At 37.8% G+C, this 16,980-nt stretch overlaps 1 protein-coding gene across 7 annotated transcripts in view; it reads right to left on the bottom strand.

Annotated features, from left to right (window-relative positions):
- Positions 1-16,980, bottom strand: part of SNCAIP (synuclein alpha interacting protein) — a 163,925-nt gene that overhangs the window by 122,037 nt on the left and 24,908 nt on the right. The window contains exon 2 of one of the 7 annotated variants that reach the window (XM_027546964.1): positions 11,131-11,227. The exons of the other annotated variants lie outside the window; for them this stretch is intronic. The gene's annotated coding sequence lies outside the window, so the exon portion shown is untranslated. The remainder of the gene's footprint in view (positions 1-11,130; positions 11,228-16,980) is intronic. 7 annotated transcript variants of the gene reach the window in all.

The following is a 16,980-nucleotide window of genomic DNA, read 5'->3' as shown; positions in this document are numbered from 1 at the left end:
CCTTTTCCTATTTGGAACCAGTCTGTTGTTCCATGTCCAGTTCTAACTGTTACTTCCTGACCTGCATATAGGTTTCTCAAGAGGCCGGTCAGGTGGTCTGGTATTCCCATCTCTTTCAGAATTTTCCACAGTTTATTGTGATCCACACAGTCAAAGGCTTTGGCATAGTCAATAAAGCAGAAATAGATGTTTTTCTGGAACTCTCTTGCTTTTTCCATGACCCAGCGGATGTTGGCAATTTGATCTCTGGTTCCTCTGCCTTTTCTAAAACCAGCTTGAACATCAGGAGTATTGCTAAAGCCTGGCTTGGAGAATTTTGAGCATTACTTTACTAGCATGTGAGATGAGTGCAATTGTGCGGTAGTTTGAGCATTCTTTGGCATTGTCTTTCTTTGGGATTGGAATGAAAACTGACCTTTTCCAGTCCCGTGGCCACTGCTGAGTTTTCCAAATTTGCTGGCATATTGAGTGCAGCACTTTCACAGCATCATCTTTCAGGATTTGGAATAGCTCAACTGGAATTCCATCACCTCCACTAGCTTTGTTCATAGAGATGCTTTCTAAGGCCCACTTGACTTCACATTCCAGGATGTCTGGCTCTAGGTCAGTGATCACACCACAGTGATTATCTGGATCATGAAGCTGTTTTTTGTACAGTTCTTCTGTGTATTCTTGCCACCTCTTCTTAATATCTTCTGCTTCTGTTAGGTCCATACCATTTCTGTCCTTTATCAAGCCCATCTTTGCATGAAATGTTCCCTTGGTATCTCTAATTTTCTTGAAGAGATCTCTAGTCTTTCCCATTCTGTTGTTTTCCTCTATTTCTTTGCATTGATCGCTGAGGAAGGCTTTCTTATCTTTCCTTGCTATTCTTTGGAACTCTGCATTCAGATACTTATATCTTTCCTTTTCTCCTTTGCTTTTCGCTTCTCTTCTTTTCAAAGCTATTTGTAAGGCCTCCACAGACAGCCATTTTGCTTTTTTGCATTTCTTTTCCGTGGGGATCGTCCTGATCCCTGTCTTCCGTACAATGTCATGAACCTCCGTCCATAGTTCCTCAGGCACTCTATCAGATCTAGTCCATTAAATCTATTTCTCACTTCCACTGTATAATCATAAGGGATTTGATTTAGGTCATACCTGAATGGTCTAGTGGTTTTCCCCACTTTCTTCAATTTCAGTCTGAATTTGGCAATAAGGAGTTCATGGTCTGAGCCACAGTCAGCTCCCAGTCTTGTTTTTGCTGACTGTATAGAGCTTTTCCATCTTTGGCTGCAAAGAATATAATCAATCTGATTTTGGTGTTGACCATCTGGTGATATCCATGTGTAGAGTCTTCTTTTGTGTTGTTGGAAGAGAGTGTTTGGATTAATTAACAGCAGAAAAAAAATTAAAGAAATAGATAGTTCAAAATGCAGAAATGAGTTATTATGGTTAAGAATCCTCTCTTTCTTGTCAATAAAGACCTAACAGGTTACCATCACTTTTTCAAATTTGACTTATGTAAGGGAAAACTTAAGAACTTTTTTTAATACATTAAAACAGTGCTAGTAGAAAGAAAACAGCCATATTCATTTTTTTGATTCTGCAAAGTGAATCATTGGAAGTTAATACCTTTTGATGTACTATTAGTGGTACTCACTAGAATCTCATAGGAAGTCTTAAAAACAAACAAAAAAAGTTTTTCTCAAGCTCCAACCCTCAGATTCTGATTTAGCTGTTCTTGGAGTGCAGCCTGGGAGCAAGTCATTTTAAAGCCTGACAAGAGTTGAGAATTACTGTGCTAAATAACTATTTTGAGATGAAACAAATAAATACTTTAGGCTTTCAATGAAGCAAACAACTGAGGCACATTCTATTCATAATTATTGGTGATGGATAATTCAGAGTCCATCTGGTGATAAATAGTCCAGGTGGCTTTATCACGAGGCTTTCATTATCAGAGAAAAATTGGTAACAGGAAAAGGCTAAGCCACCTTTTCATTGAAATAGTGAAAAACATAGTGCTGGGTTATTATCTTAAATAAATTCATTAAAATTATATCATAAGGAAAATTTTAAGCTATAACTGCAGCAATGAACTGGAGTAAAGATTGAAGCAAGTAGACATAATTTTTCTTTCCTGACAAAATTACACTACAGTTCAGCCTAAACCAGAGCTATTATTTCAAAGAATACTCAAAGATGTCATCAATTTTCCCAGGGGTTCCTCTTGCCCTTTGATTCTAAAATAATTTTCATATGAAGCATCTACTTATGTCCTCATCCATTTTTGTTCTCTCATTTTTAATTGTTCATTGGTCTCACTCTGCTGGATCCTCATTTATCAATGGATTTATATATGATTCAGGCAGTTTTCCAACATCAATTGTTTTGAATTAATGAATTCTTTTTATATATATATAATTTTATTTATTTATTTATTTTTGACTGTACTGGATCTTTGCTGCTGCACGGGCTTTTCTCTAGTTGTGGCGAGCAGGGGCTACCCTCCAGCTGTGGTGCTTGCGCTTCTCATTGCAGTGGCTTCTCTTGTTGCAGAGCATGGGCTCCAGGGCAATGGGGTTTCAGTAGTTAGGGCATGTGGGCTCAGTTGGTGTGGCTTCCCAGCTCCAGAGTATAGGCTCAGTAGTTGTGGTGCACAGGCTTAGTTGCTCCAAGGCATGTGGGATCTTACCAGTTAAGGGATCAAACCTGTGTCTTCTGCACTGGCAGATGGATTCTCTACCACTGAGCTACCAGGGAAGTCCGAGAATTAATGAATTCTTGCAATCAATTTGTTATATGGATTGCATGTGTATCATATTTTTAGCATTGCATTTTTTGTGTGTGTTACATTGTTGTAAGCATTTTATAATCAGCCCAAAACTGATTAATAAAAACATCAGCTTAGTGAGATTTTAGAAAGCTACTTTTATAACCAGTCACTTCATCAGTAAATATTTTCTTCTTATGATAGTTCACCTTGTAACCAAACTGTGAGGGCTTAGACAATGAAGGCTCTTATTATCAGAACATTATTTAAGAACATCAAGGTAATGAACAACAGTAATACTCTAGACCTTAATGTTCCAGAAACTGAAAGCCAGGTTCATATATCTTTTTTCCCTTTAAGGAACAAAGATGTCCTAACAAATATGAGATAATGAACTTTATATTGTTTCTATGTACCACATTTATTTAAGGAACATATAAAATGCTTGGAAAATTAAGATTTTCCCATTTGTATATCAACTATTAATATATTTTGAATGAAAGATATATGTCCCTCCGAATCTGAAATAATGGGAGGATCCCAGAAATTTGAGAAAAATATAAATATAATCAATATTTGTGGTATTTTTTACATATTGAAAATTAATTTAAGAGGTAAAAACAAAATACAAGTAGTTCGCTTTGCTCATAATATGTTTGATTATGTTCAATATTCAAGGGCTGAGAAAAAGAGAAATAGGGAGGGAAGCACTTATTTTTATGTTTTTAATAAGCAATGGCATGAGAGGAAAATTCAGGATAAACGTTTGCCAAATTCAACTTTTTTCTCCCACAAAAACTTCACAGTTCTATTTTAGATGAAAAACCATTAGATATTTATTTTCACAATATTCTACAAGTAAGACACAAACAGAACTGCTTGAATACGATGCTCATCATTCCAAGGTACCAGGATGAATGTGTTATTTAAGTTAAAAATGTAAAACATCTCTAGAAATTGAGAGCATAATCTGAAGGGAGACAAATGAAAATCAGTATTTTTTTTCAAATTGAGAATATCTACACATATGTGAAAGAACCAAGAACTTTCAGGATACACAGAGAAACAACAAATTCTTATATGGTCAGGCTTATGATTTTAGCATACTCTATACTTGTGTGCACACACACAAACACACACACACACTATTGTTATCTCTGCAGTCGGGCCTCGAGCACAGAAGTCTGTCAAGAGACAAAAAAGAAATCATCCCCTAAAGTACTCCTACAACCAAAGAAAGCAGAGCTGGTGAGCAGATGTTCTTTGCGGTAAAGATGCTGTGATGACCACTTTATCCCAGCAAGCTTTGAAAAGCACTACTCACACAGACCTTCCAGAAAGCTGTAATATATTATGGATAACAAAGAACACAGTCTATCTTTTCAAATAATTTGTGAGTAAAATGAAGAAAGTCAAACAACTCTGGCTTCTTGTAAGTCCTACTGAAGTATATGTTTTTCGCTCCAGCTGCATTAAAACACTGAGTTTAATCTAATGATAAAAATTAGCTCACTCACATCTGGGAATCATTCCTGCAAAGCTTGCCTCAAACTGTGTTCTAATTATTCAGTAATCTTGTTAATGTGATTTTAAAAGAAACCCTACAAAATCCACTGACAACTGCTTTCATTGTATCCATAATTATATCCATGTCATTAGTGTCTCTTAACAACCCCACAGTTCATAATATATCTCAGCAGTCAATATTATTACTTTTTGTGACTACTAAAAGATTTTAGAATTGACTTCTCAGCTTTATGCTTAGGCACTGGACATGCCAAAAATAGATCAAATAGCTCATTTATCAACTCTACTTTCATTCACCTAAACCCCAGGAAATTATCAGATAAGCAGATAAGAATGTGACATTCCTATTACTCAGTGACTAGCAGGAAGATGTGTATTTCAGTGTCTACTAATTTCGCTGTCTCTGAAATTACCTCCAATAATTTTAGAGCTTTAAAACTCTATTAGTCCATGAATCCATGTTTTTCAGGAGAGAGACGTTGAGTTCATTGGTCAAACTGCCTTCTACTTGAATGAAGAGAAAAGAGGAAGTTTTATTTTGACTCTGGAAACATCATCAGCTATTTGAGACAAACTCTATCCCCTCATCTTTAACACTGGAATTCTACTTTTAACATGTTCTAGTGATGCTAATGTACTTAGAAAATATAAAACCACACAGAGCAAATCATGGGATAAATGAAATACATTTTTAAGTTTTAAGAAAGTCCTTGCAAGGATGAATTCTAAAGAAGTACAAAAATGCTACCAAATGATACATGTAAGCCATCCTGTTGGATGTGCAAAAGTCACAAGAGCATGATTTTCCTGAATCTCTAACACTTCCAGAAAGACCTGTAGCTATGGGTTGTAGTAGACCACCTCAAGGAAGGAAATCATTAGAGGACATGCTTTCCTGGAGGGCAGGAAAAAAAGCAATTCATACTCATCTCTGTATCCCCCACATCACGCATCAGGATGTTTTGCATGTAATGGAAACTTAATATGTCCATTGATTGAGTAAATTCCTAAAATGGGGCTTTCCCAGTGGTTTTCTGGTGAAGAATCTACCTGCAATGCAGGAGCTACAGGAAACGTGGGTTCAATCCCTGGGTCAGGAAGATCCCCTGGAGGAGGGCATGGCAACCCACTCCAGCACTCTTACCTGGAAAATCCCATGGACAGAGCCGCCAGAGGGGCTATAGTTCATGGGTTCCCAGAGCCAGACATGACTGAAGCGACTGAGCACGCACACAAGCACATTCCCAAAATGTTCTACTATCAGACAGAATTTCAGGGAATGAAAGGCTACTCTATAATCTCTTTGTTTCCTGTCACCTCCACTCATCCTATTTCCATTATAAAACCAAAACCTCTGGCTCCAGATGTTGAGCTATGCTATAATCCATGAGGGATAAGATATGACCATGTTATACCACAAATGGAGGTTGGGAATAACACTGGACAGAGAGCCTTGGAGAAAGGTCTCAGGCCAGGACATACCACCCACATACTACGTAAGACCAGGTGAGCCAACACCCCTCCAAACCGCAACAAACAAGAGGAATAGGACCGACTGTTTCTTTGGTTCTTCTACTTCTGTAACTAATTCATGATAAACAGGGCCCAATCCACTACCCAGAGCTGCCTTGGACTCTTCAGGACTTTACATATATCTCAAGAAGCATGTATGAGAAAAAAAATTCCAGTATTTTCATTAATTATATTGACCCTATGTTTAAAAGGAAGAAATGATAGGTACTTTGAAAGAATTAAATAGGTACTATAATTAGGAAACACATGAGGGCACCCTAATCAACCAACAGCAATAAATCTGAGAATAACATTTCTTTTGAAAGATCAATTGTCACAGACCTTTTGTTGATAATGCTAGTGAATTCTGGTGTCTGCCTATGACCAGGTTGGCTATTCCTGTCATATAAAATTTCAAGTGGCATTCAGTATACAGCCTGAAGGGGCTGCAGTCTTCACAGTGCCTGGTACACATGTACATAATTCTTCAAGACAAAAGCACATTTGGTGGACTGTGTATATTTACCATTTGCTAAGCTGACATCATTTTATCCCATTCATTTCTGAGCCTTATATTTAAGCCAAGGATTTTGTGTTCCATCCTTATGATGAAATTCAGATTTTCTACTAAAGGCAACTACTTCAATTCAAAAGACTGAGTGCAGTGGTACTTAAAAACATTTGCAATTGGTTAAAAATAGGGAACTGAAAAAGTAAGCATAAAGCAAGAAAAGATTTTAAAATACAGAATAAGAATTTTAAACTCAATAAATAAATTATTTCCTTTAAATTCCAAACTTCAATTGTTACTTCTCAAACTACAAAACAAGCATTTTAAGGAATGCTGTATTCGTTCTTCCGTAACTTCCAATGAAACCGTCTAATGACAGGCTTTTGCTTATTGACACATTTTTCAATGGTTGCTTGTATACGAAATGTTGGTATTTTCCAACTGTTTTCTGACTTCATGCATCATCTGGACTTTCTCTCCTCATTTCCTTACAGCTCAAGGCTTTCTCTCATCTGAAGCCATTGTTGGTTGACATGAAAAATGGACTCTAGTACAACTAATTCCATCAAATGAAGGAAAAACCTAAATCTCAATTATGAAACAATTAATTATAAAATCATTAGGTAGATTTTATTATACTTGAAGTTGTGCTTCTTTTCCATTAACAACTCTCTCAATTTATTTTCAGCTATATTAGTGATCTTTAATATCCTCACTCTATTTTTTTATAGAAAGTGTCTCTAAATAATTGACTCATTCAGTCAACAATTTCTCATGGGTTACAAATTATGTGTCACATATGGGTCTGTGTGCTGCACTTATAGGACTAAATAAAACACAAATTTCCTGCATTCATGTAACATACATTAAAAAAAATTTTTTTTTAAAAGCAATTTAAAATTTTCTGAAATGAGCCTTGAAGGTAATTATAGCTTACATTTTGACAGGGGAAAAAAAACAACAAGCAATATATAACTACAGGCTTATAGGTGCAAGGAAGATAAATAGAGCAAGTGAGGCTGAGAGTCATAGGGTTGTGCTAGTTTTTAACAGAGTGGCTAGAGAAGGCCTGGTAAGATGACACTTGGGTAAAGGTGTCTGAAAAGAAAAGAAAAAGAAACCTATCCTGGTCTTAGACCTTAGCCACCTTATCTTCTGTAGCTTGGTCATCACCAGAGCTGATATTTTGATCCCTCTCTAACTAAGACTTCTCAGCAGGAGAACCACAGAGCAACAGCGCTCGGTCTGGGGTGATTTTGCCCCAAAGGACATGGGACAATGTCTGGACATTTCTAACTGTCACATCTAGGAGGAGGTTACATATTCACATGTGATTGGTAAAGGCCAAAGATACAGCTCGATATCCCCCAATGCACACAGACAGCCCCCACAACAATGAGCGATCTGACCCCAAATGTCAGGAGAACCAAGGAGGAAAGGCTTTGCCATATATGATGAAGCATGCTTGGCCTCTCCAAAATACTCAATACCTACACCTAAGAGAAAACCAAAAACATTTTCAAACAATATCATTTTAAAGAGTATCTCTGCAGAGTTTACTTACAAAACAGTTTCAGTGATTCATTAAAGCAAAAATAAAGATATAATTACTAATGTTTCATTATTTCAGTTTAAGTAACTGCTTACATATAAAAGCTATCTATTCTTTCAAAAAGTAATTAAAAACTTGCACTAATTTCAACAGTCTCCAGTGAAAATTATTGAACTAAAGAAATGTACCTAACATAATGGTAAGTTTCAGCTTGAGTAAAAAGACTAGACTGTAGTGATTGCTAGGAGGATAGTGAGATGAAGGGGGAACATGAAAAAACTACTTGACTGGCAAGGGTTAAACTCCAGAAGTGGACACTGAGCTATCCACATAAGAGGCTAGCAGAAAATAATATTTGGCTGATTTAGTTTGGCAGGGCTTCCCAGGCAGTGTGAGAGGTAAAGAACTCACCTGCCAATGCAGGAAAGCTAAGAGATGTGGGTTTGATCCCTTGGTCAGGAAGATTCCCTAGAGGAGGGCATGGCAACCCACTCTAGCATTCTTGCCTGGGAAATCCCATGGACAGAGGAGACTCATGGGCTACAGTCCATTTAGTTTGACAGCTAAGTACATAAGTAGGTTTCAACATTAAAATGTTCTGTTTTTATTGTGTCATTAGAAAACTTGGTTGATACGAAGGCCATACAATGTTTAAAATGAACATATTTGTTAAAACTACTCTCAGATGCCATCTGCCATGGGATCTCTTCCAATGCAAGTGTAATCACAAGGTTAGGAGGAAAGGAAGAAAAAAGACATTCTATTTAGTTTCTTACTTAAGGGAAATATAGAAATAGATCTTCACATATCAACTGAAAAAATCCCCTATACATCTCTAAGATACGAACAATATATCTTAAACATTCTGCCACTGGAAAAAGAACACAGCCTGCTTATCACAGTGTTACCATGAAAAAAAAGGGACAAATGAAGAATCTCACACTGTGGGATGCATTATACATATTGCTGAGTGAAGAACACAGTTGGGAGCACACAGGCTGTTTTTAAAGCTATGGGTTTGGGACCAGGATTGAGTCCTTTCACCACCACTGACCTGGAGAATGGCCATGGCAAGCTCCTTAGCCTCTCTATAAGCTCCAGTTTTTTTTTTTATTTGTCAATCGGGAAAAATGGTCATCAAAGTCCCCCTGTCATGAGGATTAAGTAACTAGACAGATACTAGAGTACCTGCGCTTGACTGGGCACTCCATAAAGCTTTGGTAATTACTGACAGCATTATGGATACAACTAGCCGCGTATGGACTGAAATGGTCCTGCCTTCTCTTTAGCACCCAAATCCATGCCCAGTGATGTGAGTCACTGTGAGAGATGCCAGCTTGTTGCTTGCCAGAGGTCACTGGACACATGTAGTTGTCCTTCCTATGGACACTACCTGAGCAATGAGTAGTAACTCCCATTGGGAAGATGGGACACAGAGCAGTTCTGGTTCCATTCTTCCATCCCCAACCCACCCATCTCAGTTTTCTTTACCCTTAGACTGAGTGACTTGGATAATAAGATAGCAGGAGAGGAGAGGTAGGAGAAAAGGAGAAACCACAAAATTATCACTCTGGGTGTATTAATATCGATGGCTAGCAATCAATATCCTGACTGCTGTGAGAACATGCAGCTGATGGGCAAATGTAGCTAAAATACAAAATATCTCATGAAGCACCACCCACGGAAGTTCTACTCTCCTAGAGAAAGAGGTGGCTAGAAGACAGCGTATTTTACTGAAATTTGCTAAACTTTCTCACAGTTTATTTAATACTTCTTTAACTTTTGATTCTGCAACATAATCAAGAAGTGAATTTATGAGAGACAAAGGATTTTAGAAACAACTAAATTTTGGATGGGGTATTGTTCATTTTGTATGCTGGCTATTCCCATGACACACCATGTAACTCCTATCCAGCATCTCCAAGATACCAAAGTGAAAAGTCAAAGTTTAGTCATTCAGTCGTGTCCGACTCTTTGCGACTTCATGGATCATAGCCTACCAGGCTCCTCTGTCCACAGGATTTTCCATGCTAGAGTACTGGAGTGGGTTGCCACTTCCCAGGGATCGAACCCAGGCCTCCCACATTGTAGGCAGACACTTTACCATCTGAGCCCCCAGGGAAGTCATGACACCAAGATACCAAAGATGGGTTTAAAATGGTAGAGCCTTTCCCCAAACAATGCAGTTTCCTAAAGAACCCCAAGAGACAAAGGGTTTTATTGCTTTTCTGAGGAGGTACGAGACAGACCAAAGTTCTAAACAGTGACAAGAGGAATAGACAGTCCTACAGTTTTGCAAATTAAAGTGCTAAAAAAAACAAAACAAACCTGGAGGTTCTTTGCATTTGCCCACACTTAGGCAGATTTCATTTAAAACTTGGGGCTGGGCTAATATCCAAAAGATTAATAAATCTGAGTCTTTAAATGGTTCGCCTTCTTAATACACTAAATTGCGTACTGGGAAGTAGATGGTTCCTTGGATTAAGGTACCATAAAACCATAAGTAATGTTGATTTTGTATTTCAGAGTCTTGGAGGAGTGTCAGTCACTTAGTCATGTCTGACTCTTTGTGACACCACAGACTGTAGCCTGCCAGGCTCCTCTGTCTACGGAATTCTCCAGGCAAGAATACTAAAGTGGGTTGTCATTCCCTTCTCGAGGGGATCCTCCCGACCCAAGGACCAAACCGGGGTCTCCTGCATTGCAAGCAGATTCTTTACCATTTGAGCTACCAGGGAAGTTATTTCAGAGTATGCCCTACCAATTTGTATGTGTTAACTAGAAAATGCCAATGACTAAATAGCCAGTTCATTTACTGACCACAGTGCGTTATCCTGACAACTGAAAGTAACTTAATTTTCAAAAACTTCATCGAGGCCAGGAAACTGAGACTGCTCAACCTGTAAAGTCTGTATACTTCTCTTTCAACACTTTAAAAATGTACCCTGTCAGTTTTAAGAGAGACAAGGTGCTGACTATCCTCACTGGTTAGCCAAGACATAAAGTGGAAATTTCTGGCACTAGAGATTCTAATGTTTAAATATGTCCTTTTTATGGTAGAGCAGGCCCCTGGGGTTGAAAGTAAGGGAGGGGTTTCAAGCCAAAAAATGCATTTAAAAATATATATCTTCCCTCTTACTTCATGATCGCTAGAATCAATTTATAAATACCTAATCTCTATTTAAGTTTAAATCCTAAGGTTACTAGAGCTAATTTATGGAAGTTCTCATGTAAGCAGCCTGAAAACCAGCTTAATAAACAGGTATTACTCACCATCAGCAAGTGCCTAATAAATTTGTCTAGACATAGGTGACGAGGCAGTAAAATTCACTCTAAAATTTCCACGGACTTGTGGGATTCATGTGGTTCTCTGAAATAATGAAATATAAATGTTCACATATTTTAATAAAAAGGGTCATTGAAATGATTGTTTATGTTTGTAGCATAAAGTAATAGTAAATATTGAGGATATTATGCACAATTGACAAAGCTGAATACTTTAAGGGCAGATTAACTTTTTAAATTACTTTCATAGCTGCTGTAAATTATTTGAAAAACATTCCCCTACTTCAAGGTGTCAACACTTTGAATCACTGGTCTTTTACTCAGTGAGTCTTAGTATTTATTGATGAAGGAAAGGAACGGAAGCTTCCCTGTGAGGTAAGGAAGAGGTCTGTGTTGGAAGGCACTAGAATATTTCATCTCTCCCTACATTAATTCCCATCTTCATCCCCTACTTCATTCTTACCAGGGATCCTAGTCCAAAGGAGAGGAAAATGGGATGGTTCTCTGTATTCACATATATATTCAGGGAATCATACTTCTGAGTACTATTTATTGTCTCCTCAGTATTCAAAGTAACTCAGTTTCAGCTTGACCCCTCCACATCCATCACATGTTTGAGAAACATAGCAGAATTCCCATGTTCTCTACTGAACAACTGAAACAAAACTCAACACATGGAAAAAAACACCTCAGGTGCAATGGGGGAAAAGAATCTCTCCACAGTTTCCAACTCTAAGTAGGCTTCACACAGTAACTTTTTCTGAACTGCTTGTAAGGGCAATTTATGAGTTCCTGATTGCTATAACATATTGTGCTCTTAAAAGGAAAAAGGTAATAGAAGTTTGGCTCCTTGCTGGCATTCCATTTTTTATAAGATTATTATATTGTCTTCAGGCTGGGTTGAGTCTGAAATTAATATAATTAACCTCCTGCTCAGCTACATGCATATATTTTCCATTCTCATTCATCTTTTCTCTCTGCCCCTGCAGACAGACTTGGAAAGGAAAGAAACCTATGTTCAGTGGTCTAACATTCATCGTTAGTTCCCAGACTTCTGTTCTAGAAGCCAGCATCAGTCGAATGTGAAAACAACCTGAGAAATCACAAGAGACCCCTCACAGCCGACCAGCTTGCTTTCCATAAATAGCACTTACATTTTCTGTTAAAAATGTTACAAAAACATATCAAGGATATCAGACAGACAAATGATCAGATAAAAACTGGCCACAAAGGCTTAAATCAGGAAAGGAAATCTCATGCTGAGATATAAATGCGAAAGAGGAAATTGGGTATTCAATTTTGGACCAATCAATAAAAAGACAGTATCCCAAATGAAACAGGATTCCAACTTCCTATACCCCACCTCCTTTTTGGACTAAAATATATGTGGCTTAACCTAGAAAACTGGAGGATTTTTCACACTTGAAGAAGAAAATTTAAATCTATCCAAAGCTGGCTCTGATTTCATTTTGAAGATTCTATTAAGATAATTAGTTTCCTACTCAAACTTCCATTCCATGTATGTCCAATGGAAGACAATCAGAATTCCAGTTTCCCATGACTTAGATGGGAATGAGAACACTGGATGCCTTCGGGCCATATGCAGCCCACATCAGGGATTGATTTGGTCTTCTCAGTGTTCTAAAATGAAGGAATTTTACAAAAACATCCATATTTTTATCTTCTCTTGAACATTAGATGTAGAGAAATTGGTACTACTTTTCAAAATGATCACAAACCCAGTTGCTTCCTTCAGATCAGGACACCAGTACGCAAGCTGCCACAGCCTTCCCCCCTGTGTAAGACCCAAGTCCCCCTCCTGGTATCTGATTCCTTCCTGCCTGTATATGCACACGCCTTTAGGCTACCCTAGAAGCAGAGGTGTGCATGAATCCTTTTATAAAAGCTTATGTTTATCCCATAAAGAGGTTTTAGGAAATGAACATTCCCTTGAAGACTTAGGCCAAGAGATTCAAATGACATATAAAACCACATTCAAATACTATGGGGATCTAAAATAACAGTGAAACCTGAAAGTCTTCATTAAATCCTTGTCCATTATATATGAATTCTCAAGATATTATATTACTACTTGATTCCTAACTTCACTATGGGGGAAAAAAAGAGAACTCAAAGGGCATCTTTAATTTGGTTCTCATTCATAAACTTTATAAATTATCAGTATCAGCATAATTTAATATATGTAGGGATAGATATGAAACAGTATTACTATAGTTCTGTGACCATTTTAATACCCAGAACAATAAAAAAATAATAAATTCTTAGTTGGTCTTGACTGCAGCACTAGTACTGATAATTAAGTTTACAGCCATTTAGATTAATACTGATAAATTGGGAAGCTGAGTTATGGTTGTTAATGAAGATATGCATTCATGATATAGTCAAACCTCTACAAGTTTGTATACGAATATCCTTCTTTTCTCATTTCAAAAAGCAAACATACTTTCATCTGTTTTCAATATTAAAGCCCCAAGTAATTTATAATGCAGTTATACAATATATATGGGACACTGCATCAATCATGTCGAAATATCTGTTTCATTCAACTGTTCCTGAAATCCTCCATTAAATTAAGATTTGCGTAGAAACCAAAGTCATACAAATAAAGTAATCACTGCTTGAGAAAAGACATAAAATACTTCAGATAGAGATTGTCATTTACTTTTATCAAAGAATATATGTGACTGAAAATATTACAATGACTTGCCTTATTCCTTTTTTTACTATAGAAGATGAAATATTATATGAAAATCTGACAAATGTCTTAAAGTCCTCATGGACTATCTGACACAAGCAGTATCCTACTCAAATAAGCAAAGTAACAAGAGAATCTTGCCTACTTCAGTTGTGCTGTCGAAAACAAATCAGAGGACGCCGACTGTCATGGAGCAGTGGAAGTTTTGTGTCATTTGTAACCTGATTCAACTGTGGGGACCAATCAACCATAGCTCCTCAAAACACAGAACACAGTGTAAAAGAACACTGTCCAGGCATTCTAATCAAATGAGAAGCCCAAAGGAAGTTATTCTAATTTCAATGGTTTAAATTCATTTCAAAAAGCATATACTTCAAGTGTATATATTTATATTTTTCCTAGCAATACCCCAAGCGATTTCTTTCTACTGGTTCCAAGAACCCCTCATCATAAATGAAATGCTTATAATGTGGGGTCATTCAAAGTTTGGAGTGTTTCTATACTTACTGTATACACACACACACACACCTCCTTCCCCATATTAATCTCACTGAAGCGGGGATCAAGCACGGGATTTGGAATCAGTACACCCAGCTTCACCTCTGACTCCTAAGAATATTTTAGCATGGTGAATTTCCTTTACCCACTAACACACCTACTAAATGGGGACAGAAGTACGGGGCAGAAATCATCCCAGAAGGCACCCGTTCTCATAGGACGCTGGTCCACTGTCACTCGCACTACAGCCCTGATAAGGGAGGATAAAAATATTTGCCTTTTACCAGTAGAAGTTGTCTCAAGGGTCAAAAGCAAATTTCTGGGATTTGTGAGGACCTAAACCCGGATAAGGAGACATGGTTAAAACAAGGGAAGAAAGTTAACCACTGAAGCAGAAAATCTCTGGCTAGAGTTAAAGGATTAGAACAGTATAGCATGGGATCTGAAAAAGGGCTTTGATTTGGATGAACTTGGCTTCGAGTCATGACTATATCACAAACTAGCTGTGTGATCTCAGGCATCACTTAACCTGTCTGAGTCTGTTTATTTACCAATACCATCAAGAGAACAGTACCTCCCTCACAGAGGAGTTCCACAGATTAAATGATAGGTTAAGCTCCTGACAGGGCCTTCCTTGTGGCTCAGCGGGTAAAGAATCCACCTGCAAAGTGGGAGACCTGGGTTTGATCCCTGGGTTGGGAAGATCCCTTGGAGAAGGGAAAGGCTACCCACTCCAGTATCCTGGCCTGGAGAATTCCATGGCCTGGAGAATTCCATGGACTGTAGAGTCCATGGGGTCACAAAGAGTCGGACATGACTGAACCACTTTCACTTTCAAGCTCCTAATACAGTGCACAAGACTAAAAGCGGCTCATCCTATTTATCTATTCCACACTCTTGCACACACAAGTACATTCTCCCGATGACCAGTAACTAAAAATATGACCACTTCCCTTTTCTACGCAAAAGACTTATTCAAATAAAATTTTTCTTGGTTTCATTTCCTTGTAAAATGAGGCTTCTGTGATAACACTATATATAACTTGAAAGTAAATGATAAGATGCAGATTTTTTTTTTTCCTTTTTAAAATTTCAAAATATTTTAGTCATTTATTCTAGAGGGCACTGCTGCTTCCAGTTTAGGATGGAAGGACATCATCCCCAGTTGCTGGGAATGATGTTGCCCGACAGCCCTCAGCTATCCTCTTCTCTGGGAATCACCCCTGGCTAAACAGAGATCCTCCACTCTCTGCTGATCAACTGAGGCCTTTGGTGAGACAGCATCAGAGCCCAGCTTCTCCTGCCCACTCCCTTCCACAGGTGTTGATCCCAAGAGCACTCTCTGATAAACTTCCGGCATATAGTCTACTTCCCAAGAGTCCCAAAGTATAACAGTTAGAGTCCAGAGTAACCATTTGCCAAAACTGCTGCTGCTGCTAAGTCACTTCAGTCGTGTCCGACTCTGTGCGACCCCATAGACGGCAGCCCACAAGGCTCCCGTGTCCCTGGGATTTTCCAGGCAGGAGTACTGGAGTGGGTTGCCATTTCCTTCTCCATACTGGCCAAAACTAGCCAGTATTAAAGGTTACTGGAGTCAGGCTTCCTGCAACATCATAAATGAAGCACCTTTTATTTTTTGTAAGAACTGGTGCATCAGCTTCTCTACAACTACAAGTGGGTACTTTTGACTGAAAAAGATGAGAGAAAATAACAAAAACAGATTATTTTTACCAAATAATTAGTTTTTCTTATTTGATTCCAGAATCAAATCGTTAATTGAACTAAGCAGTTGCTTTGACATTGTCAAGACACAGCCCTACATACAGCATATAAAGAAGCCTATCCTTTGGGTCTTTGACAATTGTTCAACTGAAACTTGTCTATAAAACTGCTCTCCCTAACAAATACACTTCACTAAAAATGAATCTAAAACATTAGGTTTTATTTTTATTTTAAAAACAATTATACAATATCTTGGTTGTCAAGAAAAAAGAAACAGGAAAAACATGCTTGAAAATGTGTATTTATTTATTTTATTTTTAAACTTTACATAATTGTATTAGTTTTGCCAAATATCAAAATGAATCCGCCACAGGTATACATGTGTTCCCATCCTGAACCCTCCTCCCTCCTCCCTCCCCATACCATCCCTCTGGGTCATCCCAGTGCACTAGCCCCAAGCATCCAGTATTGTGCATCGAACCTGGACTGGCAACTCGTTTCTCACATGATATTTTACATGTTTCAATGCCATTCTCCCAAATCTTCCCACCCTCTCCCTCTCCCACAGAGTCCATAAGACTGTTCTATACATAAGTGTCTCTTTTGCTGTCTCGTACACTGGTTATTGAAAATATGTATTTAAATTGCCTAAAAGTCTTCCTCCTACACTTTTAATTGTGTTAGTTGTTAAAAGTGAAGGCACATTGTCAAATACATTTAAAAGTACATTCTGGCCAAACCTATAGTGATTTAATAATATCTCTGGCAATTTAATAATACTTCCTAAACACTGAACTAAATCCACACCAAGAGGATCAACATAATTTTTGCCTAAGTGTCCTAAATTGAAAAGAAAAATCCACTAATTACTGGACACTTACCTAAATTCTGTGGCTAATTCA

The sequence above is a fragment of the Bos indicus x Bos taurus genome, chromosome 7 (genome assembly GCF_003369695.1).
Source record: "Bos indicus x Bos taurus breed Angus x Brahman F1 hybrid chromosome 7, Bos_hybrid_MaternalHap_v2.0, whole genome shotgun sequence".
NCBI classification, from domain to species: domain Eukaryota; kingdom Metazoa; phylum Chordata; class Mammalia; order Artiodactyla; family Bovidae; genus Bos; species Bos indicus x Bos taurus.
This window is presented reverse-complemented; position numbering and strand designations above follow the sequence as displayed.